Genomic DNA, 24,957 nt, shown 5'->3' with positions numbered 1-24,957 from the left:
CAGGTGCAGCTGCGGTGATGGTGCACAGCACTGCCAGCAGGGTGTCCATAATGAGGGTGCCCTCCTTCAGGAGTTGTCACTGTGCCTCCATCGTGGGTATGGGTGGGCTCTGCCAGGCTGGGAAAGGCTGGTCAGCACTTGGCTCGTGCAGAGTGGAGGGAGAGGCCCTTTAAAGGCGGCAGCTGGCTGCGGCCCTGGAAGGGCTTGTTGGCCATGGGACCCCATCCGCAGCGTTTTCTGCCTCCCTTCTTTCAAAAGAGGGCTTGGAGCCGTGTGGACGCTCTCTTTCGAAAGACCTGTGGTGGAATTTCAACAGAGCGGATCAAAATGCCGATCCAATAATGATGGCAGGCGCTCCCTTTCGACAGCCGCTATTTCGACCGCTGAACTTTGATTTTCACCCTTTTGAAAGGGCGCTTACATGGAGACGCAGCTCAGAAGTTTCTGCTACTCACTGCATATCTTCCCCTTGTGGGAGGGGTAGTGAGGAGGAAAGGGGTGAGCTAGTGGGCAACCAGCCAGCCAGGGACATCTGGTAGGGGAGTGAGGCAGCTTGGCCAGGTGCTACTCCATGCTGGGAAAAGTAGAGAGAGTGGCAAATTGGCACAGCATTGTGGTCAGGCTAGCACCCAGGGATCCAGCAGCCTGGCCCAGCACTGAAACAGGTCTGGCTTGACTTTGGGTTGAGGGCTTCAGGGGTGAGTAGTCCAGTGGCTCAGCCCACACTTGGTAGAAGGCAGTTGTTCTGCCTGGCACTGAGGAAGCTCTGGCACTGGAGAGCGTCCAGCTGAGCCAAGGCAGGCTTCAGGCGTGGCTCAGCCTGCTTTAGCTGGGTTGGGAAAGCTATGGCTCTTCTGGTCATGGTGGGGAAGTGGGCTTCAGGACTCCTGTTATGGGGAGGGAGGCTTTGGGGCTCTGGTGTGTGTGGAACAGGGCCTCTGGTGGGCTGGCAGGCTAGCTTTCCCAAACCAGAGATTCACTGGCCACCCCTGGGTAGCTGATAGAAATTTCAGTGGAAATGCAATAGTGTTGCAGACCTTAGTTTGCACTAATTTCATTATTCTCAAATTTCCATATTAAAAAATATTCAAAAGACCCCCATTTTTTAGTTCATTGCTGTTATGGCACAAAAGTAGGAGTTGGGTAGAAAAATAAAGACAAAACCAATATTAGGAGTAGGAAATATCTTCTCATTCTAATGAATATTCATAGGATGGTAAGACTATGGGATCAGTGGGACATATGTTTGGGTCATCCTGTCTGACATTCCTAATAAAAAGAAAAATACAGAAAATCCTTTGCTCCACTTAGATTACTTTTATAATGCTGCTGCTGCTCCACACTCTAGTCCATCATAGTTCACAATGCACATTTGCTATATTTTTCCAATTTCAAATTGGAAAATGACTCTACATATTATTTTAAGTGATACAATATTAAAATATTACTAGTAAATTGGTGTGGAGCTAGTCTACAGAAACTAAGCCACTCTGCACTGGATAGAGAAAGATAGAAGGAAATAGTGAGAGAGGCATCAGACACCAATGGTTGCTGAGCTCATGGTTGTTGACGATGATGAGGAATTACCTGTGTTAAAAATTGGGATATTCCCCCCCCGATTCTCTGAAGCAGAATATCTTAAATCCAAGACCAGGGAAGATTTTAAGAGTGAGAAGGGAAATTTTGGATGAGAACCAGGAAAAAAAAATGTGGGAGCTAACTTAGCCATTAGAAAATGCGTTCAGAATATATGTGTTTTTAGCTATAGTGGGAAGAGAGGCATTCTGCATTTGCTGAAATCTGGAGAGAGGAGACACAGAGAAGCATTTTTCTGCACTGATGTATTACTAAAGGTGGAAGCTGCTGCGTAGGCATAATGCATGTGATTTCACCATCATGCCCTCTAATACTACTTAGAATTGCAATAGTACAGAAAAACATTAATTTTCCTGGTGAAGCTACACTTGTAGAGGGCAGATAGTAGTTATCAATGTTGCCTGAGATGGCAATAAACATATTTACAAATAGAAGAGATGTGACAGGAGACAAGATCAGGGTGAAGAATAAAACCAAAATAACCGTCAGTGAAATCAAATGTAAGCTATGAGCTGATGAGTAAAACAGAACAACTAAGTATAACAACAATGATATAACAAAATCTGTAAGAGGAAATTTCTTGTTCCTTTACCCCATTTTCTCTCTATTTCTTACATCACCAACTGTACCAAGGTACTCTCAAAAATTACTAATAATCTAGTAAATGTAAACAATGACAAGTAAAATTGCAAAGCCCTGTATCCAATTTCTTATGTGGGTAGAGAGCTTCTGAGACTTGGTTTCAACTGTATGACTTGTTTTATGTCTTTGGCAATTCATTTACCTCTCTGCATCTTTCTATAAAAACTGTATATATTATGTCTTTTCCACATTTTAAAAGTACGTTTAGAGTCTCAGATAAAATATAAGTGCCCACCGTAGATGAGATAATCAAGGCCCTGATTTGCAATCAAGTGGCAGGACTCACGGTATATACGGCATCCCAACAGAAACCTTCAACTACAGGAAAGACAACTTGTTACCATGTCTTCATTAGCTGCTACTTAAATGCTTGAAAGAAGGTGAAGTACCGCAAGAGATGTGTGAGCACATGGAAGGACAATAGTCCTAGGTCATCGGCAGAAGGAAATGAACCTGTATCCTGAAGGGCTAAAGCCATGTGCTCTCCTGCATGAGCTAAAGGCTACTTGCCTCTCAGCTAAGGCTGTAGAGTAGAGACACTCTCCCTTGTCAATGGTCTCAGTGCCTCTGGGATTACACAAACGTTGTCACTTTGTACAAAAATAAAGTCAAAAAGAGCAACCACAACAATTACAGGGGTATCTTTCTACTAAGTGTAGCAGGTAAAGCATTTGCAAAAGTAATCTTAGTGGACATGTCTACCCTGAATTACAGAGTAGATTCAGGGCTGGAAAATTACTATGGACATAATATTTTCTCTGCATCAACTATAGGAAAAGAGATACGAGCAAAACAGACCATTGTATATTGCCTTTGTGGACCTAACCAAAGCATTTGACACAATCAGCAGATTTGATTTATTTGCAATATTAAAAAATGCAGGATGCCCACCGGTCATAGGGTTTGTCTACATTAGCTCCCTACTTTGAAGGGAGCATGATAAGTAGGGTGTTGGGAGTTTATTAATGAAGTTCTGCAGTGCATATGCAGCAAGTCATTAAGCAAATTCCCCCCTCGCCCCCGTGGCAACTTCAAAGTGTTAAACTTCAAAGTGCCAGCTCATGTATAGCCACAGCTCACCCGCCGGTACTTCAAAGTTGCCCAGGCACTTCGAAGTACCAGAGGGTAAGCCGCAGCTAGACATGAGCTGACACTTCAAAGTTGCCTCGGGGGGGGGGGGGGTCGGTAATTTGCATAATGAATTACTGCATATGCACCACAGTACTTCATTAATAAACTCCCAACACCCTACTTACCATGCTCCCTTCGAAGTAGAGAGCTAGTGTAGACAAGTCCATATTCAGTCTTATACATTCATTCTACAACAACATGACAGCAATTGTCCAGCCTGATGGGCCTCCTTTAGACAGCTTTGAGGTGAAAAGGAAAGTGAAGCAAGAATGTATTCCTGCCCCCATTCTTTAGACTCTTCTGCTCAGTACTCTTGAACTATGCATATAAGGACATGAAAGATTGAGTGTATTTTCATACAAGATCACATGGGAAACTTTTGAACCTGTTCTGACTTATGTCCAGTCTTGAATCTACTCTGACTTATGTCAAAGACCAAAGTCAAATACATGCTAATCAGAATTTTTATTTGCTGATGATGCTGAAAATCTACTACAAGAACTCATGGACCATCTTTCAAGTGCCTGTCAGGTATTTACTCTCACATCACCATTAAGATCCTTCAATCATGTTAAATGCATACGAGCTAGATGTGGTCAGCTATTTAGGTTTTACAGTGACCAACACTCACTGGATGATGAACTAAATATTTGCCTTGGAAAGGCTGCCACCACCTTTAGGAGACTAGCTAAAATATCATGGAAAAACTCAAAGAACATCAAGACCGAAATGCTAGTATGCCAATCTTGCTTCCTTAGCACTTTCACTTATGGTGAGGAAACACAGACAACTTATGCTCCTCATACTCAACACCAAATGGTAGGATAAAGTAACCAACACAGAAGTTCTTCAAGGGCAAATTTACCATGTGTGACAGCCCTGCTCAAATAAAGACAAGTGCAGCCTGTGTCACCTGAGTAGGCTGGAAGGTAGGTGCATACCCAAGGACATACTACATGAGGAGCCATCAGATAGAACAAGAACAATGGGACATCGCAAGCTTCTCTATAAACACACATGCAAGTGAGATCACAAGGAATTAGGAATTGATCCTGACTAACTGTAAATCTTGGCAACTGACCATAAAAAGTGGTGCCATCATCTCCATCAGGGTGTCAAAATCCATGACAGAAGCTGGCTCCTAAAACTTGAAGAGAAAAGAGTCGATACGAAGCAAGTAGCTCCAAACTAAAAAAACATACATTTGCAGTAACTGCCAAAGATTATGCATATCTTGGATTGAACTATTCAGTCCCATGAGACATTGCAAACTACCTACATCATAATCTGCAATTCCAACCAGCTCTCATAGACACAAAGATGCTGTAGTGGTGTAGCAGCTCCACTATGGGAAGGGTGCTGGTCCCACTCAAAAGGAATAATCAGATTCAGAACTCAACAAATTTATCAACCCATATAGCATGACTGATTGTACCAAAGACGTTGGCTAAATCAGAAAAAGCAGTGTCTGGAGCTGCTTGCCGTGGATGTCATGCAAGACTAGCAGGAGGACTTGGGGCACACAGGAGGGGTCTGCCTGCATCCCCGCCCACCCCTTTTCCCCCCACCCGCACTGGCAGTGTCAGGAGAAGTGGAGCAATCCATGCCCAACTCATTATGCTCCTCTGTTGTGTTGCTTGGGGGACGGAGCCAGGGCTAGGAGGAGCCAGAGCAGGGACTGGGAGAGATGGGGCCGGGGGCAGAATGGAGTTAACCTGGCCCTTCCCCAGCTGAAGGAGGTGTCATGTGGCCAGTGGCCTCCCTTGTTGCTCTCCCCTCCCCCACCATCAGTCATCCATGGACACCACGGAAAAGGGAATATCAGGAGTTAGATTGGAAGCAACTTAGCCACACACACAGAACAGTGCACAGGTTTAACAAAGTTCCTATCATTCAACTTCAGGCTGAATTCAGGGAGGAAACAAAAAGTGCTATATGACAGTACTGTGTATAGAGGTTCCTGCCAGGCAGAATGAACTCTTGCTTATTTTTGCCCTACCACTTGCATCTAGGGGTGCAGCAGACGGGTTATTCTGCATGTGTATATATCATGCCTAGTATGTTATTGAATGAATGCATAGCTTGTGGACCTGCAAACCATGTTTTTGGTTTGTTTTATCTGAATTTTTATAATCTTTCAACAAGATCTTGTTCTAGGAAAGACTTCAGATTAACTCAAGAGACTGTGGGTTGCCTGTCAGATCATAAGTTTTCTTAGGGAAGCGAAAGGGGTGGTGTGCCTCACACTGGCAACTTCAGATGGGAACAATAAGGATTTCTTCAGAACCCACAGATTCTAATTGTTCCATTTGCAGATTAGATACAGTACTGTACTGGTCAGTGGACTTGGTAAATGGGAGATATTATGAGAAATCATACTGTGAGAAATTATAATTAATGGAAAACAAAACTGACCATTATTAAAGCCAAGCAAAATAATTTCACTAGGCCTAATTTGTTCTGCTTCTGAAGTTGAGAAGAAGGTGGGGCCTGGGAGTGGGAAGAGACCTTGGACAAAAATGTTTTGTGGAGATCATGGCACCACTTTCCCAGTTTCAAACAATTCCTTACACTTCTTACAGGGGTGAAAGTAAAATTATTTTCATCCTGGTATGGGGGGAAAGGGCACACTGTCTAAGGGGAGATCCATGTGACCGTCCCGCATGACCCCATTTTGGGCCCTCCGCCCCGCCCAGTTTACCTGGGGGAGCAGTTTGGGGGTGATATAGCAGCCAGAAGAGCTATTGGCATTCTTCTCCTTTCCATGTGTACTACTGCTCCTGCCATCAGTGAAAGGGACAGAAGCCCCCACCATGCCTCCTGTCCCTCCAAGTACCTGTCTCTTCTTCAGCTCCAAAGCAGCAGCCCTCCTGGAGACTGGAATGAGGATGGGGGTGCGGGGAGGAGGTTCTGCTCCTTCTCCTGCTGGGATGGGCAGGTTCTGAAGACAGGAACAGAACCAGAAGCTCTCAATGGATGAATATAGTTAGCCTTCCATTTCTCATCTTTAAAGTTGATGGTCGTTTAATCCATTTTACTATGTTCACATTATACGTGTAGGAGAGGTTTTAAAAAATATCACATGTTGTGTTTTTGTGTTTAAAGCAACAAAAGGTATACAGGGATTTAATACACGCAAGAGATCATTCTGACTTGGCAGAAAAGGAGTTAAAACTTGCCTCACCTGAGGAAGCCATGGAACATACCATTTCCTACATGGGGGGAGGAATTTCTTTTAATCATTTAGTTATCTGTCAGTATTTTTAAACAAAATTTCAAACAACTTAGTGAAATTATCATTATAAATAATAAGAGATAAATCTGTGAATTAAAATGAGTAAACCTGAGGTAAAATTCTAAGGGACATAGCTCTCCTCTTTTCATAGGTAAGTTCCATGGAACCCATGGGTCAGTCTGGCTACAGTAGTACTAGACACAAGACAACATTGACCTCAGTTAGTTTGAGGCTTATGGGGTATTTCAAGGTCCTTTTGACCTGCTCGTACATTTCTTTTCAGCACAACCACAGTTCACTAATTAAACATAACAATGGCTTCCAGTGACAGTCAGGCTTCATTTACCTGAGTGAGGCTGGGGAAGAAAGAAGAGAAGAACACGGTAGTAATTAAGATAAATGTAGTACTGAGAAGTCTTCAGATAGCAGAGGGCCTCAATTATCTCGACATCTCAGGAGACACCCCAAAACTTTGTTAAATAAAAAGCTTAGTTAGCGGGGAGACCATTTTAAAACATAAATAACTTCAACTGATGTGCTAACGTAAAATGTCATTAGGTCATTTCAAACTGCTAGTTTCAATGGGTATAGCTAATCAAGGTCTTTTTGTGTACACTATTGAGGTTTCAAATATTTTAAGGTGACTTTTGGGAATATCAATTTATGCTAATTCTTCAGTTTGTGAACATACGTTGTAGCAGCCACACTGGGTCAAACACTGCTTTAATAATTTTTCCAAGTCTATTTATGACAGTCAGTAATCCCTCCAAGATAGGAGTGGGCTGTTTATTTCTCATACTTAAGTGACTGTCCTGCTGTCACTTACCATCAGGGAGCCTGTGGGAGGCTACTGTGCTCTTCCGTACCCTAATTCCCGACCACTCGCCAGACATGGGGAGCATGGCAGGTGTGTGCTGGATGCGCGCCCACTGAAAACAGCTGTTGTGCTGTCATCAGCAGGTTAGAGGGACCCTTCCAGGAGAATATCCCTCCCTGCCCTTGCCCTGGGAATTACAGACACCCTGGAGCTGCCCTGCAGCCTGGAGATCACCCTGGCGCCAAGGGATGAGGGACACCTCATCTCCGTTGCAAAGCTTGTTGCTTTTCTACTGATACCTAAATTGTTTTTTTTTAATGGATTTTTATGGACACGTTAAATTTTAACTCTGTTTTTTTAAATGAACTGTCTGTGAATTTACCAAAGGTTGGCAACCCTGTCCACATCCCATGAAAGGGGTCACCTACTACTGGCTGAGAACTGCTGGCTTAATACATACACTGTTGCTAAAAATTATCTTTTTTCTTATTATTTATGTAGAAAAAGATATTTCTTTTTTCCCTATTACTTTTTAAAAAACCCTAAGTATAAACTTTTCATAGTATTTCAGTCATTTACTACATATCCTTAACTATACTTGAAACAGGAAACATATATTTCTAAACTAAAAGTTAACTACAATATCACGACTACTGTGACAATTAGAAATAGCAATTTATTATTAGGGATGTAAATGTTAACTAGTTAACTGGTTAATATGCTTATTGGTAACATATTTCAATTAATAATCAAACTTCACAGCTGCCCCATGCCTGGGGTCCTGGCTGCTGTCCTATGCCCAGGGCTCTACTGCTGTATCTCACCTGGGATCCTGACTAACAGCACCATGCACCCTGGGGTCCCAGCTGCTGCCCTGTGCATATAGGGTCCCATATACTGGAACACATGGTGCATGGTCACAAAAGAGTCCCAAGCATGGGGCAGCAGCTGGGATCCCAGGCATGAGGTCATCAGCTGGGACCTAGGGCATGGGGCTGGCAGCAGAGCATAAAACATGGGCGTGCTGCAGCACTCCCTGCACCCTTAATTCCCAACTATATGTAAACTCTTTAAGGATTAACTGTTTAACCTCAAAGTGTAATAGGTTATGCCTACTTTTTTAAAATGGTATTTACATCTCTGTTTATTATTACAGATATACCGAAATGAGGTATTGCTTCTTTCCAGAAATTGCAAATGAAGATTTCTTTATTTCATTTCAGGCATTTTGGCACTCTTATAAGCATTTTTTGTGTGAAATTTTGAAGCACTGGGCAAATTATCGCAAGACATATGAAGAGCAACAATGCCAGGGAAGTCTGATGGACATCACTAGAATTAATTTTTGGAAGAGGACAAAGGTGAGAAAGAGGGTAAGAAAAATATTCAGCATTGAGGGATCTAATCACGGCGGCATAAGCAAACTTGGATTACTGCTATCCTGTTTGGTGGATAAATAAACACCATAAACATGCCTGCCAATGAAATAATTGCCTTTTCACCTTTAAATAAGCCTTGTCAGATTCATCAGATTACATAGGAAACACAATAAAATAAGGATATCCAAACTCCACCTTTAATATAGCAACACAGCATATGAAAGTACACAGTAAGTCAGCCTCAGAATTGGAAATGTACATGTTATAAAGGAACATCTAAAAGTTCAGACTTTGGTTAACATAAGCATTCAAACATACAGAGATTCCTATCCTATCCTATCATTGGACCCAACAATTTTCATCTCCACAGTCCTCCTCCCATCTTCATCAAGTCATATGACAGCCACTGACCATCCCCAATTACCTCCCAGCAATCATTCCCTCCTTTATTTAGTGTTTACTTATTTATGAGGAGAACTGGTGGGCTGTGGTGCCATTTGACACCTTTGGCAATTCGGTACATGCCCTTCCACTATCTTTTGGAGCAATCTCTCTCCCCACTCCTCCTGTCTTTCACACATAAGCAAATAAGTCCAATTATGCTGCTGTGATAATCCTGAGAACAAGGAGTAGAGATTTATGAAATATGGAACCTCTTCTGTGTTCCCAGACAACTGTGCTCCTCGCAAGAGTCTGATTTATCTTCTGTATTGCTAACTCCCACCTCATTTAAAGAATATTTGCTTACAAAATCAGATGTAAAAATATAAACATGTCACAGCATCTTATTATTGAAAAATAATTCATTTTCTCATTTTACTATATACTTTAAAATGAATCAATTTGTATATAAATATTGTATGTACATTTCAGTACAGTTCAAGTTTTGTTTTCCAGCATGCATGAGGAATGGCATGTGTCAGTTATTCAAATGTGATAGCTAATGGAGCTCAGGCTGCCAACCCCACATCCACTGGCCTGGCTCAGGCTGCCTGCCCCCTGCTGGGCTCCCAGCTGTGGGCAGCCTGCCCCACTCAGGCTATTGGCCCCGCTACCACCCGCCTGCCCCACTCAAGCTGCCAGTCCATTACCACTGGCTGCAGATGGCTTCCTGGCTGCTGCCTGCCCATCCTGCTTGGGCTGCTTGTGTGATATTTCTTTCTGCTCCTTGTAGGAATGTGCAATAGGTAACCTGTTACTGATACATACCACCCCTGTGTCCACCACCCCCATCAGATGCTAGTTACTCGAGTTTTCCAGATATTAAAATACTGGATAATAAGGATTGTACTGCATGAAACATGCCCTTGTCTACATGAATTTTTAGTTTTTACTAATTTCTTTGGTACTTTTTATGTAGTCTATTGTAAAACAAGGGAAATAGCTAGATGAGGTGATGTATCCTTTGGAAAACTTCTGCATAACCCCAGGAGTACATATACATCTGGTTGAGGACCACTGCCTTAAAAAACACAATGCTAATATGTGATGAAACAGTCATTCAAAACTAAAATGCACTAAGAAAAGCTGCCCTTACTTAAATAGCGGTTGAGATCCCGTTAGTGAACAAAAATTCATAAATATGTTGTTTAAGTTGTATCTGTGACACACTTTGAAGTAAACACTCCATTTTTATAGAATGTTAAGGACATTCAAAAGGACAAACACAGAGTACTTTCATTTGCTCTATGTGCAATCTACACAGATCTAGTTGTGATGGTCTTTAGTCCAGCAATTAACTACAGTGACTCAGAGAATTGTCTAGCAGTCTATTTTAAGCTATTACAATATTAACAGTTTGATAGGTACTTTTACAGACAAACTAAAAACAAAGTTGCCACACAGAGGCTACGTCTACACGTGAAGCCAACATCGAAATAGCTTATTTCGATGTATAACGTCTACACGTCCTCCAGGGCTGGCAACGTCGATGTTCAACTTCGACGTTGCGCGGCACCACATCGAAATAGGCGCTGCGAGGGTACATCTACACGCCAAAGTAGCACACATCGAAATAAGGGTGCCAGGCACAGCTGCAGATAGGGTCACAGGGCGGACTCAACAGCAAGCCGCTCCCTTAAAGGGCCCCTCCCAGACACAGTTGCACTAAACAACACAAGATACACAGAGCCGACAACTGGTTGCAGACCCTGTGCCTGCAGCATGGATCCCCAGCTGCCGCAGCAGCAGCCAGAAGCCCTGGGCTAAGGGCTGCTGCCCACGGTGACCATAGAGCCCCGCAGGGGCTGGAGAGAGAGCATCTCTCAACCCCCCAGCTGATGGCCGCCATGGAGGACCCGGCAATTTCGACGTTGCGGGACGCGGATCGTCTACACGGTCCCTCCTTCGACGTTGAACGTTGAAGTAGGGCGCTATTCCGATCCCCTCATGAGGTTAGCGACTTCGACGTCTCGCCGCCTAACATCGAAGTTAACTTCGAAATAGCGCCCGATGCGTGTAGCCGCGACGGGCGCTATTTCGAAGTTAGTGCCGCTACTTCAAAGTAGCGTGCACGTGTAGACACAGCTAGAACCTGCAACCTAAATACAACCTTTTGAACCTATGCAAGAAAAATATTCTGGAAAAGGAATAATTGTGTTAAAATACTTTTAGCTGTAATACAGTCTATAAATGTTTAATGTTTTTCCCTGAATCAGCTCATATATCATAATTTCATAGGACTGCTTTTTTGTAAAGAAAACAAATGCAACTATGATAACATCTAAATTTGAACTAAATATGCTCTCCAGCTGACCTTTTACATCTCCTACTTGCTTTAATTTACAGAATGCTAAACTCAAATATCCCTTACTGTATTGTTTTTGCCCTAATTGACATAGCACATGAGTTCCAGTCAAGCACTTCTATACCCACCACTCCCCACTACGTGCTCCTCCTCCATAAACAAGGGTGCCTAAAGGCAAAGTTTTTGCGACAAAAGTAATGTCGACATACAGAAGTGTCCAAAAACAATAGTTGCCAACGTATGTTTACACTATTTCCACTGTTTGACATATTCTGGCCACATATTTAGCACCCTTATCAACGGACTGAACAATGCATTCTGGGTATGCATCCTGGCAACATATTCTTTCACTAGTCACTGTGAGAATTTGGATAGCAGTGCCCAGGGAATGTGCAAAACATCCTGTCAGGTACTGCTTTTTTTTTCTCAGCCCTTTAGGGGCTTCTGGCTCCCTTTCATGCCATTTTAAAACAACCAATCTTTGCTGTGCTCTCGATTGATGGATGGATCACACACTTGTCTCCCATGCTGTGTTCTGTATTGTGAGGACATCAGTCATTGCAGCAGAGTTACTGTTGAAGTTACTGATGGAGGAAGAAGAGTCAAAGGTGGATGACACTGTGAACAAGCTGGACAACAGCAACCCAGTAGTGCATTTGACTGTCACAGAGCAACTGTACAGGGTAGATAGCTGCTTTTGGGCAAAGGAAACCAGCACCGAGTGGTAGGATCACATTGCCTTGCAGGTCTTTGATGAAAACCACTGGCTATGGAATTTTACAATGCATAAAGCAATCTTGCTGGATGTGTGTGCTGAGCTGATCCCTGAACTGTGGTACAAGGACACAATAATGAGAGCAACTGGCTCAGTAGAGAAGTGTGTGGCAATTGCTGTGTGGAAGCTGACAACTTCCAATAGCTACCAAATTATTGCAAATCAGTTTGGAATGGGGAAGTCTGCGATTGGGTCTGTATTCTGCAAGTGTGCAGGTCAGCAAGTTGCCTTTACTGCGCAGGATTGTGACTCTCGGAAATGTGCTCATATAGTGGCTGGTTTTGCAGAGACTGGCTTTCCAAACTGTGGTGTGGCAATCAATGGCACACATATTCCTATTGTAGTGCCAGCCCACCTTGCCAGAGAGTACATCAACAGGAAGGGATGTACTCACTCTGCAGCTTGATTAAACACTTGAGCGTCACAGTTTGCTCCTCCATTACTTTGATGATGAGCTCAGTGGTGTTTTTCCTTGCCTTTCACTCAACAATGATCCTCTCTTTTTTGTGCATCAGTTAAGGAATGGTTCAATTTCCCTGACAAGATCCTCCATATTTGGCTTGGGTGTTCTTAGTTGATGCAGTGTGTCAATGGGAGAAGTCTTCTGAATTCTAAAGAATGTAACAAAAGAGGGATTGTTAAATTCTCGCTCAGAGTTAAAACATTTAACTTACAAGAACCTTTTTCAACATATGCAGCCATTTCCCATTGGCCCTTGCAAGACTCACACTTCTCTCCATTTTCCTTCCCCCAAATTCAAAGGCTGCATCTACATGGAGTTCTGCTCAGTGCTGCTGCTAGCAGACCTATGCAAAGTGAGCTTATTGGGATTACAAATGGCTGCCTATTTCCATACTCCTGAAGCTAATTGCCATAGCCATGCAAGAGTTTGGTGCCGGCCGAAGTGGGTTACGCACTGCAAAGGCTTTGTGGATGTGCCTCTGCCAGCTGAAACCCCGCCTCTTGCCAGTCCCTTATGCCTGAAACCAGGCATAAGGGACTGGCAGCGGGTGAGGAAGCGGTTTAGCTGGCAGAGGCACAGCCACATGGCCTCTACAGTGCTGGCACCCCTTCCGCTGGCACTGAACTCTTGTGTAGCTATGGTAATGAACTTTGGGAGGATACAAATAGGCAGCCATTTGCAATCCCGAGAAGCTCACTTTGCATAGCTCTGTCTGCAGCAGCACTGAGCAGAACTCCATGTAGATGCAGCCTTTGAATTTGGGGGAAGGAAAATGGAGGGTGAGGAATGTTCATCGGGACATAAGAAAATACAGTCCTGGCTTGTACAGCAGGTTTATAAAGCCCCACATCCTTGTCCAGTTCTACTTCTTCATCTATGATTTCATCCTCCAGGTTAAGTCAGTGACCTCAGAAGTATCCACAGTGTTTTTAGCAATGAAGTTGGGGTCACCCACCCCAGCCCCCATCGGATTGCATCCAGCTCCTTAGAAAATCAGAATGTCTTGGGTGCAGAAGCAGGACGATGGTTTGCATCCCTGACATTATGGGACAATGGCTTAAGGTTCTTTATCTTTGCACTGCACTACAGTGCGTCCTGCTCATAACCTTTTTTTCCCCACAAGGATCCAGAAATTTGTCCATACGTGTCCCAGCTCCTACAGGTTACTCGCAGTTGGAACTGCACAAACTCCTCTTCCCATATGCTGATAATATTCAGAAGCTCTGCAGTCATCCAAGTAGAAGAGTTTTGGGTACAGCAGCCAGCCATGATCACCTGGGAAGATGCCTGGGGAACACACCGCCCTGATTCAGACAGCTGGAAATTGAATTTAAATTTCTGAGAGCTTACAAGGAGGAAAGCAGATTGGTATTTACCTGGCTGAAGTGCTTCAAAGCACTGCCCAGAGTTGCTACTTGGGCTTTGTGAAAAAAATCCTGGAATTCAATAAAGGCAGAAAAAAAGCCTCCCATAGCACACACTGAATGACAGTCAACAGTAAAGTGAGGGGGAAAGAAAAAAATACGTTCAAGTTTTTGTAGCCAAAACTGGGCATTTTTTGTGACTTGTTGCATTGAATGGCAGAACAATATTGAAGTTTGGCATCAAAAAGTGGATTTTGCAAACAAAACATGGCAGTGTCCCACATATTTTCTGTAGTCAAATTAGCCAGAAAAGTAATAAAATAGTTGGTTTTAAGGAAAACCTCCTTAGGTTGATAGGTTCAGAGAATCATAGAACACTAGAACTGAAAGGTACTTTGAGAGGTCATTGAGTCTAGTCCTCTGTCTTCACAGCAGGACCATGAACCGTCTAAACCATGGGTGTCCAACCTTTTGGCTTGCCTGGGCCGCACTGAGTGAAGAGGAATCGTCTTGGGCCGCATATAAAATATATAATATAGTTAATGTATATGAATCACATAATAATGTTAAAAGTTTACAATCTTGTGGGGCTGCATTACTAGCTGTCCAGGGCCGCATGCGGCCCGCACATTGGACATGCCTGGTCTAAACAATCCCTTATAGAGGTCTGCCTAACTTGCTCTTAAATATTGTCAGTAATGGAGATTCCACAACCTCCCTAGGCAATTTATTCCAATGTTTAACCACCCTGAAAGGAAGTTTTATTTATGTCCAACCTAAACCTTCCTTGCTGCAGTTTAAGCCGATTGCTTCTTGTCCTATCCTCAGAGGCCACGAAGGACAATTTTTCTGTCTCCTCCTTGTAACACTCTTTTAGGTATATGTAAACCACTGTCATGTCCCCTCTCAATCTTCTTTTCTAAACTAAACAAACCCAATTCTTTCAGTCTTCTCTTATAGCTCATGTTCTCTAGACCTTTAATCATTCTTGTTTCTCTTCTCTGGACCTTCTCCAATTTCTCCACATCTTTCCTGAAACGTGATGCCCCAAACTGGACACAATATTCCAGCTGAGGCCTAATCAGCACAGGGTAGAGTGGAAGAATGAGTTTTTGTGTCTTGCTGACAGAACTCTTGTTAATGCATTCCAGAATCACGTTTCTTTTGCAACAGCGTCACACTGTTGCCTCATATTTAGCTTGTGGTCCACTATGACCCTTAGATCCCTTTCTGCTATACTCCTTACTAGATGGTCACTTCCCACTCTGTATGTATGAAGCTGATTATTCCTTCCTAAGTGGAATACTTTGCATTTGTCCTCATTAAATTTCATCCTAAGTACCTCAGACCATTTCTCCAGTTTGTCCAGATCATTTTGAATTATGACCCCATTCTCCAGTTGCAACCACTCCCAGTTTTGTATCATCAAACTTTCCTGGGGTGGGGTGTAGGACCACAGGATGTCCAGAAATAACTACTGAAAGACCAGGTGCCCCCCATCAAAGAATGCTTTTGGATCCTCAGGTTCTTTTTATAGATTTTAAAGTCCTGTCAGTGTCAATTCTCATCTCAATGATCACTTCTTTCTCAGCTGGATCTCCTTCCCATTGTCTATTCCTTTTAGATCAATATACAGGAGTTATTATTGAAGCTCACTTAGAAACTGCATTTGGTGCAGAAGCAAAATGTCTGCTTGGATGGAAATAGCAGCCACAGGGAGCGTTTTGTGGATGTTCCCAAAGAATGTCTGCATAAATACTTATCCTGCAACATTTGGATAACTAAAGGTTAGACTTCAGTCTTAATAGGATTATTTGGAAATAACTCTAAACTGAAACTCCTGGAGTTCCATAACTTTCTGTTTTTCCCCTACAGGAAGGTATAATTTGTCTCTATAATTATACATTATTTGAAGAGTAACATAAAAAGAAAAATCTGAATACAGTTGTATTAATGCAAATTACTTAGGTTGTGTCTACACTTGCATTCCTCTTTCAAAAGAGGTATGCAAATGAGATAAATCAAAAATGCAAATGAGGTACACGTTTGCATACTCAACACATCATTTGCATATTATTATTTCAGAATAGCTTATTTCAAAAGAAGAAAAGCAGTGCAGACACTGCTCTTTTGAAAGTAAACCCCATCTTCGAAAGAATCCTCTTATGGGAAGAAGGATTCTTTCGAAGATGGGGTTTACTTTTGAAAGAGCAGTGTCTACTCTGGTCTTCTTCTTTCGAAAGAAGCTATTTCAAAGTAAGAATATGCAAATGAGTGTCAGATATGCAGATTAGTACTTCATTTGCAGACCTCTTTCAAAAGAGGAATGCAAGTGTAGACACAGCCTTAGGGTGCATCTACACCAGCATTCCTCTTTTGGAAGAGGTATGCAAATGAGATAAACAAAAATGCAAATGAGGTATAAATTTGCATATTCAACACCTCATTTGCATACCCTAATTTCCCAAGAACTTCTTTTGAAAGAAGAAAGCCAGTGTAGACACTGTTCTTTCGAAAGTAAACCCATTTTCGAAAGACTCCTTCTTCCCTTTATTTAATGGGAAGAAGGATTCTTTTGATGATGGGGTTTACTTTGGAAGAGCAGTGTCTAGACTGGTTTTCTTCTTTTGAAAGAAGTTTATGAAATTAGAATATTCAAATGAGGGTCCAAATATGCAAATTTACATCATTTGAATACCCCTTTCAAAAGAGGAATGCCAGTGTAGACACACCCAAAATGTTAGGGTTCCTGGACTGGAAAAAATGTTTTGTAGTGACCTTAAACAAGAAAAAATGTGAATCTTTTTGTGCTATGTTATCCATATTTCCTGTTGCTCCATTCTACAAAGGAACTCATATAAGGTAACTTGCAATGGCATAGAATTTTATACTTAGGTCTTGTACCAGAGAAAATAAATGATGATTGGCTGTTTGTTAACCTGAAAACAACAACATAGTTATCTGTATACATATCTTATTCCCCATGCTGCAGGCTACTTTCTCTCTTTTTTTTTTTTTTTAAATCTGCAGCACTGAATACTTCACCTGACCTTAAGGTTATTTACTTCTTAAGATGAATATTCCCCAACGAATTAATTATATGTACAATTATTTGTGCCTGTGCATAAAACTCAATGCAATGAGCTTTACTTTATATTTACATTCTTGGCAGACACCATTCATTACTGCCTTCCTCCTACTCACTACTATAACTTAGCTTTAATACCAGAATCCTCAATAACTTGATAAATTTAGAATGCTAGTTGAGCTGTACTGCACTCTACTTACAAAACTTATATAATATGAATTTCCAAAATTGTGTACAACTTTTTTATACTTACCAGCAAGTTTTATTTAAAAATATAGCCATATTGTTAGGGCTTTCTATTTATACAGCTATGTCAAAGACCCTCCTCAAAGAAAACTGTCCAGAAATACATAAGGACACATGGAGGACAAGCCATTAAATAGAAACAATAATAATAAAAAGCTCTTATGTATCACTTTTTATTTGTGCATCTCAACGTATTTTACAATGGAGATCAGTATCATTATCCTCCTTTTAAAGATGGGGAAGTTCAGATGAAATGAGTTACTCAAGGTCACTGAGCAGGCCAATGGTAGAGCCAGGAATAGAGTCCAGGTCTCCAGTCCCACTGTGGCGCTCTTCCATCACAAGAATACACCATGCAGAACTTAAAATGAGGGAAAACTTGAATTGATATGTTACACCAGATCCTGTAAAAACAAATGGAAAAATTACCGTGCATACTTATTTTATTAACTCTAACAAATAATCAAAAAATTAAAGAAGAGTGCATATTCAGAGTGATAATGATCTTAGATTTACAGTGATGATAGCCATAAGTTTGTCATTTAGAGGAAAAGATATAGTCTTAACTGCCTCTCACGGACTTCAAAGGAAGCAGGATGAGGCGTAGTACACTCACAGTTATCATTTACAATTCACTTTTGTTGTAACATTTTTCCCCATGACTAAAGCCCTATGCAGATACAAATTTCTACTCATAGATGTAGATATCTGCAGATAGAAATCAGTAGCTGCTGGTCTGCAGGGCTCTCCTTCCAGAAGATGCTGCAGACCAAGAAGAACATGATGCTGCTGCTCCCAGGAGTCAGTGCCCCACATGCGTAACTCCTTCTAGCCATGCTGCTGTACCATCTCCATTCTGCTGCTTGATGGCTACTGGAAGCAGTAACACCACATTCCCTTCCCTTTGGCTGCAATGTCTTCTGGGAGTAGAGCCCTGCAGATACCAAATTCTCTCTGTAAATATCTGCAACCACAGGTTGAAATTTGTATCTGCACAGGGTTCTATTCATGACACCATAATCTCATTTTCTCCTGAATATCAATCATATAATATGTATAATAAATTACTCTGTAGACATATATAACTCCATACTAGTGGTTTGATATGAAGTCTAACATAGACAATGGACTGTCAAAATCTAATTGCGTAGGTCTAAATGTAGGATCAGGACCTTACTAACTACATTAAGACAATACACTTTATAGCTAAATTGCTTCCCAAAAGTAAAAATTAAACATATTTTAAGAACCGTAATTGTACAGTAATTCTGAAGTTATCATGTCATCAGAAGTTTCCAAAATTAACCTTGCTTCCAATTATTTGATTATTTTTCTTATGCAGCTCTAATGTAACAAATATGACGTTTCCCCCAAGTATTAGTCTAATTTAATTAAAGAAGGTTGATAAGACCTCTGAAAAGAGTTGCTGCCACTCTTAATCAATGTTTCTGATTAATCCATTAATCTATTGAATTTTAATGTTTATTATTAATATGATATTTGCATTGTATAGCCACATTTTACAGAGAAACATTTTATTAATCCATTCTACAAACGGAGGCTAGATTAGATGATCACAAAGGTCCCTTCTGGCCTTAAAATCTACTAATTGATTTTAATATATTTAATTGTATTGATAAATTACTATCCTTTAGAGACACCAACACTTGAATTTAGTCAATTAATAATGATAAAGTACAGTAATTTCAGGTAGGTAATAAACCTGGTCCTGACAAGGTCTGTGGTTCTTCCATCACATTTTCTGGTCACTTTCACCCCCCCTTCCCCTCCCATTACTCTGAACAATCCACAACAGAAAAAGAATAATTGAAAACCCTGATTTTGCATATATTTAAAATTGCAGGTGATGCATAAGCATTTACAGATTCAGGGGGCTTAATGATTATTTGTAACAAGTGTGGGTAACAAATGTCAAACAAAAAAGTGTTGTTTAAGGTGTCTCTGCCCCTTTAAATTTATCTAGGCATATGGAATAAATATTGTCAGTACTAAATTACAATATGCCTCTTCTTGCCTTTACTGAAATTATGTAAATTTCCATACAACATTATATTTCACTCTAACACTATGAACCAGTTTTCAGTCAGAGAGGAGCAGCCACGTTTTAAAAAAAATAGTAGTGGAGACATACCTGGTATTAAGAAATTATCCCATAGAGGTCAGAGAAGCTCCAGTTGAATTGCATATAAGAGCAACGTAATTATCGGAAGGCATTTCTCCCAGGGATAAACTGCATACATCCAGAGCTGAAAGGGTGCATTTCACATTTTACAGGTACTTACTGTCCAACTGTATGATCCAATCTTACACACCTTACTTAAACAAGGCTCCTATTGACATCAGCTGAGTTTTCCCTGAGTAAGGACTGCAGGATTAGAATCTTATCAGTGAGTAAAAAGGAGGTGGTTAACCCAGAAAAAATGAAAGACACTTCGTTTTATCATGTGATAAAATCAAAACAATATCTGAATGGAAAATAGAAAAGCTTTCTGACTAGGGCTGTTGTCTTCGCCAGATTCTGTCAAGGTTTGTAATTAGCCTAGTAAAATCTTTTCTAAGAAAATTTGGCAACAAACATTTCATTTTCCAGCCAAAGAGTCTTTACTTCAACAGCACTCACTCCCCTCTGCACTTGCCCAAGAAGGCTGTTTTGTTGGTGGTGGTGTTGTTGGGTTTTTTTTTAACCCAATTATTCGATTACCTGCTCATCTGGAAATCACTCCACACAGCAACATTTTTATCCGGATACCACAACATCTTAACACACAGATGATCGAGAACAACAAAAAAATAATATCCAGCAAATATTCAAGGTTTGCCAAATCGCAGTCTCCGGGCGAGGAAGATTGCTTTCTTTTGGGATTCTTTTTAATACACCTCTTCAAGTCTCTCCTACGAGGAAGGATTGTGCAGTCACTGAAAGTCTTCTCATCACCACTAGCAGAAATCTTATTTCAAATGGTCTCCTTTTCACAGAGCGCAGGTTCCCCTTTGCTTAGCACAGGCCTAAGTGCAAACTCCAGTCGCATTCATCTTGATGAGAAGGGGAAAAGAAAGAGAAACTCACACACAGAGCGGAGAAGGACATCAGCTGCGGCAGCCGAGAGCCGAAGCAGAGGGAGCAGTTCCAGCTGCTGCTGTGTGTTACAGGGAGGCAAGCAAAGCAGTGGTGGCGGCGGCGGAAGCAGGGCTGGCTGGCTGAGTGAACGACGAGGAGGCAGGCGGCAGCAGCGGGAAGGGGGAGGCTGTTGGTGTTTGGCGCCGGTGGAGGGAGTCATTCCTGCAGCTGCACTTCCGGTCGGCATTTTGTTCTGAGAGGGAGAGAGAGACACACAGGATCCTTCCCCCTCCTTCTGCCCCCCCCCCCCTTGCTCGGTACCGACTCACCGTGCCCAAGCTACCCCCGCCCCGCTCGCGCGCACACACACACACACACACACACACGCGCGCACAGAGCGAGAGGCGGTGGCGGCGCCCCGCCGGGTCGTTGTGTGTCTCGGAACCGGTTCTGCCCGGCCCGTGTTGATGTTGTGAAGCAGGCTCAGGGGGAAGGGATTTGTCTCGGCCGCTCACCCTCCGGCTCTACATGTTCGCTGCACTGAGGAGGAGACGGAAGAGGAGCCAGCCCCCCTCCCGGCCCGGATTATTGTTGTTATATTATCTCCCCTCCTCCTCCTGCTCCGCGGCGGCGGCGGCCCAACAGCGGCGGCGGCTCCTCTGAGGAGGGAGGGGGGCGGATTCCTCTCCCCCTGTCTCGGATTCTCGTTGGATTCAGACGCCGATTTGCTCAGGTAATTCCCCCTCCTTGTCTCCCCTTCCCCTCCCTGCCCTCTCCGCCAGCGGGCCGGGCCTCCCAGTGCAGGCGGCCCAGCTCTGCCGGGAGCAGAGGGGATTAGCTGTTACCCGGGTGCAGGGGGAGTGAGGGGCAGCCGGAGGTGTTCCTTGCACAACCCCCTTCCTCCTGTGTCGGGTTAGGCGGAGGAGATGAGCCTCCCGGCAGCCCGGAAAGAGCCAAGGCCCGGCGGAGGGCGCAGGCCCGCCGGCCAGCGCCTTCACTCTAGCTCGGGGATTAGAGAGGCGAAGCGGCTTCTCAGTGACAGGCCTCAACCCGAAAAGCAGCAGCAGGAGGAGGAAACAATACAGTTAACAGCAAATGTGCAATGATCACTTGCCATATTTACAACTTCACTAGGGCGGGGGCTGGGGGTGGGAAGGTCCCATCGCAGCCAGCTCAGAGAGTTCTCTGGACCGGGAGAGACCAGTGTGAGAATCAGGGAGAAACAAATGCACCTATTATAGCCAGAAACAAATATGCCCATTATCCTCGCCACTATCTCTCCTAAAACAAACTCCAGTCGGAACAGCCAAAAGTTAATACACACAGATTTGTACAGTTTAAAGTATGGAACTCCCAAATCTAGAGTAATTGACTCGCGCTGTAATCACTATTTTTATTTATAGAATACTAGTCTTTATTGAATGATTGACACACCATGAATACCTGCAGACCCCAGGAAATATACACGGAGTATTGTGTCTGTTATCAATACAATACATAAGTGTACAGACTATATTTTCTGAATAAGTAATATAGAAAGAATCCTGCTTTATGCTTTCTAATAACTTGTAATAAACGGGCAGGAGTCGTGCATGAGTGAGAAACATATGACGTTTCAGGGCTCAAGATAAATTTGAGATCTTAACCTAAGAATATAGAATTTAAGTTAAGAGTCATCCTTTCTTGTCAGATCATTTTGAGGTTGAGGTTCCAGGATTGTTATTGGCTGTTTGCGTCCATGGTGTTTGACTATGTAATTAGGTGTCATCTTAACAGGTCAAAAGTATCTGTAAATGACTTGTGATAAGTATTAGTTCTTTAAAAGTAAATGGTAGGTCATTTACAGTAACGTAAATCTTGGATTAATGTCTAGTAGGGTTGAGAATATTGTTTGAGGAAACGGCAAATTTAAAGTAATTGCTGATAAACAGCAACATACTACTTTATCATTGGTAAAAATTGACTCTGAGCAGGCTGTTTTGATACTAAGTTTCACGTTCAATATTGAAAGGAAATTTTCAAGTGGTAAAAGGTAACAATATTGCACAATAAACTTTCACTATTTTGTAGGTTTTTTTTCTTGTTCAGGAAGAGGGCTTGTAACATTAAGTGGTTAATGTATCTTTAAAAGTAACTTTCTGTTTTGAGTTCAGGGCCTTCCTCCTCAACCTTACTATCTTGCCTCTTTCAGTGCCCTATACATGTTTAAAAGATTGAAGTTAATATAGCTGTCACGTAGAAGGCGTGTTTTTAATGCTGTAAATCCATGTAGTAGTCAGTAGCGTGTCCGTGATTTGTATTGGTCAGGGAGCAGTTTGAATTTTAAAAAGCCTGAAGATCCTGCTGAGCCCCAATCCCGGCCTCCCTCCCTCCCACTAATCTCCCATTCCTGTCTTTGTGCTGCCTGGTCCTGTGAGACACTGTTTGCAACAGGGCCTCAGGCCTATATGCGTGGAGAGGAACAATTTACACTTTGATAAAGCAGCTTTTATTTTTAAACTTTATGAAGTGCAGAGAGCTACACGTTGTCTCTAATTTTCTTGTCTCCGGTGTGTAACTGAGTTGTTTGCTTTTTGGCCATAGAGTGTGTGGAGGCCGAGTAACTCTCGTTTACAGGAAAGAAAGGACTGTGCAAAAAACAGTTGTTGTAGTTGAGTAATTTTCATCATCAGGAAGCGACGTGTGCCCTAGGGTTTCTCTTGTCATTTTTTAAAAAACAAGTCTATGGAACAAGTAAAAATTAGTTTGACTTAGATGAATGTTAATGAACTTGCTTGGTTTATGCACTTTAATTTTAGTAATTGAAACTAAATAAAGCAATGTACTTTAAACATTCAAGATATGAGTAGGAATTGAGCTGTTATCTCTTCTTACACAGTTAACAATTTTTTTTAAAATTCAGAAAAATATTTTTTCTGGGTAAAATTCATATATGTGGAAAATGAAAGAACATGTTTACAAACAAACCTGTAAATTACAGACTGTGTGTGTATTCTTTTAATCTTATGTTTTTCCTCTAGTGGATATGTAATATGGTTCCTACTGCCATCATAGGCTACTTGGTGATACATTTTCTCAAGCTTACAAATATTTGAGCATCTATAAATTAAAAGTACCTACTGTACACATTTTTACTGAGAGAAGTTAAGTTTTAGTTAATGTTTGGAAAATGTAATTTTTAAAATTGTGGAAAATCAGAAGTATTTTATTTTCATGTCAGATTGCCCCCCATGCATAAGAATTGTACTGCTCCTCCATTTGTCAGAACAGTTGTGTCCAAGAAGAAACTTCTTAAGAAGTGGAGTCAATAGTTTACTTAAATAACTATGTTAAGAGCATAACTTTTCAAAAAAAAATTTGAAAAAATATTTTTCATTTTATTTTGTACATTTAACAGCACTTTATGTATGTTGCAGTTTGTTTTCCATGTATAATTATTTTGTTTGTCCTCCTATTTGTGAGCACTTTCTACACAATATGATTCCCACAAAAATTGGCAAGAGCACTCAGGTAAAGATGTATTTCCTCAAATTGCCTCTACATTTATTTAAAATACACTTTTTTCCCGAAAACCAGGTTATCTTTAACTTTGTTACTTTTAAACATGTTTTAAACTTCAATATGCTTCCCTTAATTATGAAAATAAAACAAAACTCAATCATAAATCTTGTAGTACAATTAACTTTAGGACCCAGTCCTGCAACTGGACAGATGAAGTCTCTTGTGTACTCCGTTGACTTTATTGGCACTTGGGGCATAATGCCAGCGTGTATCTAGCTGCAGGATCGATGCCTTAGATTGTAATTTCTTTGGGTCAGGACTGTATTTTTGTTTGTTTGTTTGTCTGATGATTAGGACAATGCAGCCTCGATCCTGGTTAAGCCCTCTGGATACTTTTCCGCTATATATATAAATACACACACACACTCTTTGAGCAGTAATAGGTGAAAGAGATACCAATTAAATCAGGAAATGGTTTGAGCTAGGGTTTGGAATAAGGTGTTCTATTGCAGTTTTCAGTGGCGTAAGCTGTTAAGTGTGATACTTTTATGTGCGCTAAACACATGGTGATTCAAAAGTCATAATATTGATTTTATATTAAAATTTACTTCATGAGTGCTATTACAGAAACCAAAACATTTTAGTGAAAAAATCAGTAATTGCTTCAATAGAGAAATTACATTATGGAGTCTCAGTATCTAGAAGTAGAGAAGAGATTTCTTAAATCTTGAAATTAAGAATTCAGCTAAGTAGTCTGTTGCTAGAAAATATTTGTTGAACTGTATAATTTTTTGTGTGTGTAGGTGCATGTATTCAGTAGTTATGGATGGTCTTGAGTTAGATGACTTTGGATTTAGGTTGGGGAGTAGGGAAAGATTAGCCTATATTAAAATAG

At 41.6% G+C, this 24,957-nt stretch overlaps 1 protein-coding gene and 1 long non-coding RNA gene across 5 annotated transcripts in view; one reads left to right on the top strand and one right to left on the bottom strand.

Moving 5' to 3' along the window:
• Positions 1-17,540: 17,540 nt before the first annotated feature.
• Positions 17,541-21,213, bottom strand: LOC142013804 (uncharacterized). Its single transcript, XR_012645790.1, has 3 exons — positions 21,077-21,213; positions 19,635-20,814; positions 17,541-17,886 (listed from the first exon to the last, which is right to left on the bottom strand). It is a non-coding gene; the product is annotated as an uncharacterized LOC142013804 (long non-coding RNA).
• Positions 21,159-24,957, top strand: part of NIPBL (NIPBL cohesin loading factor) — a 319,709-nt gene continuing 315,910 nt past the window's right edge. For 3 of the 4 annotated variants that reach the window (XM_074995642.1, XM_074995646.1, XM_074995644.1), the window contains exon 1: positions 21,159-21,294. The gene's annotated coding sequence lies outside the window, so the exon portion shown is untranslated. The remainder of the gene's footprint in view (positions 21,295-24,957) is intronic. The other variant, XM_074995643.1, reaches the window with a different exon arrangement.

This window comes from Carettochelys insculpta, chromosome 5 (genome assembly GCF_033958435.1).
Source record: "Carettochelys insculpta isolate YL-2023 chromosome 5, ASM3395843v1, whole genome shotgun sequence".
Lineage (NCBI taxonomy): Eukaryota > Metazoa > Chordata > Testudines > Carettochelyidae > Carettochelys > Carettochelys insculpta.
Note: the sequence above shows the minus strand (reverse complement) of the source record. Positions and strands in the feature narration are given on the sequence as shown.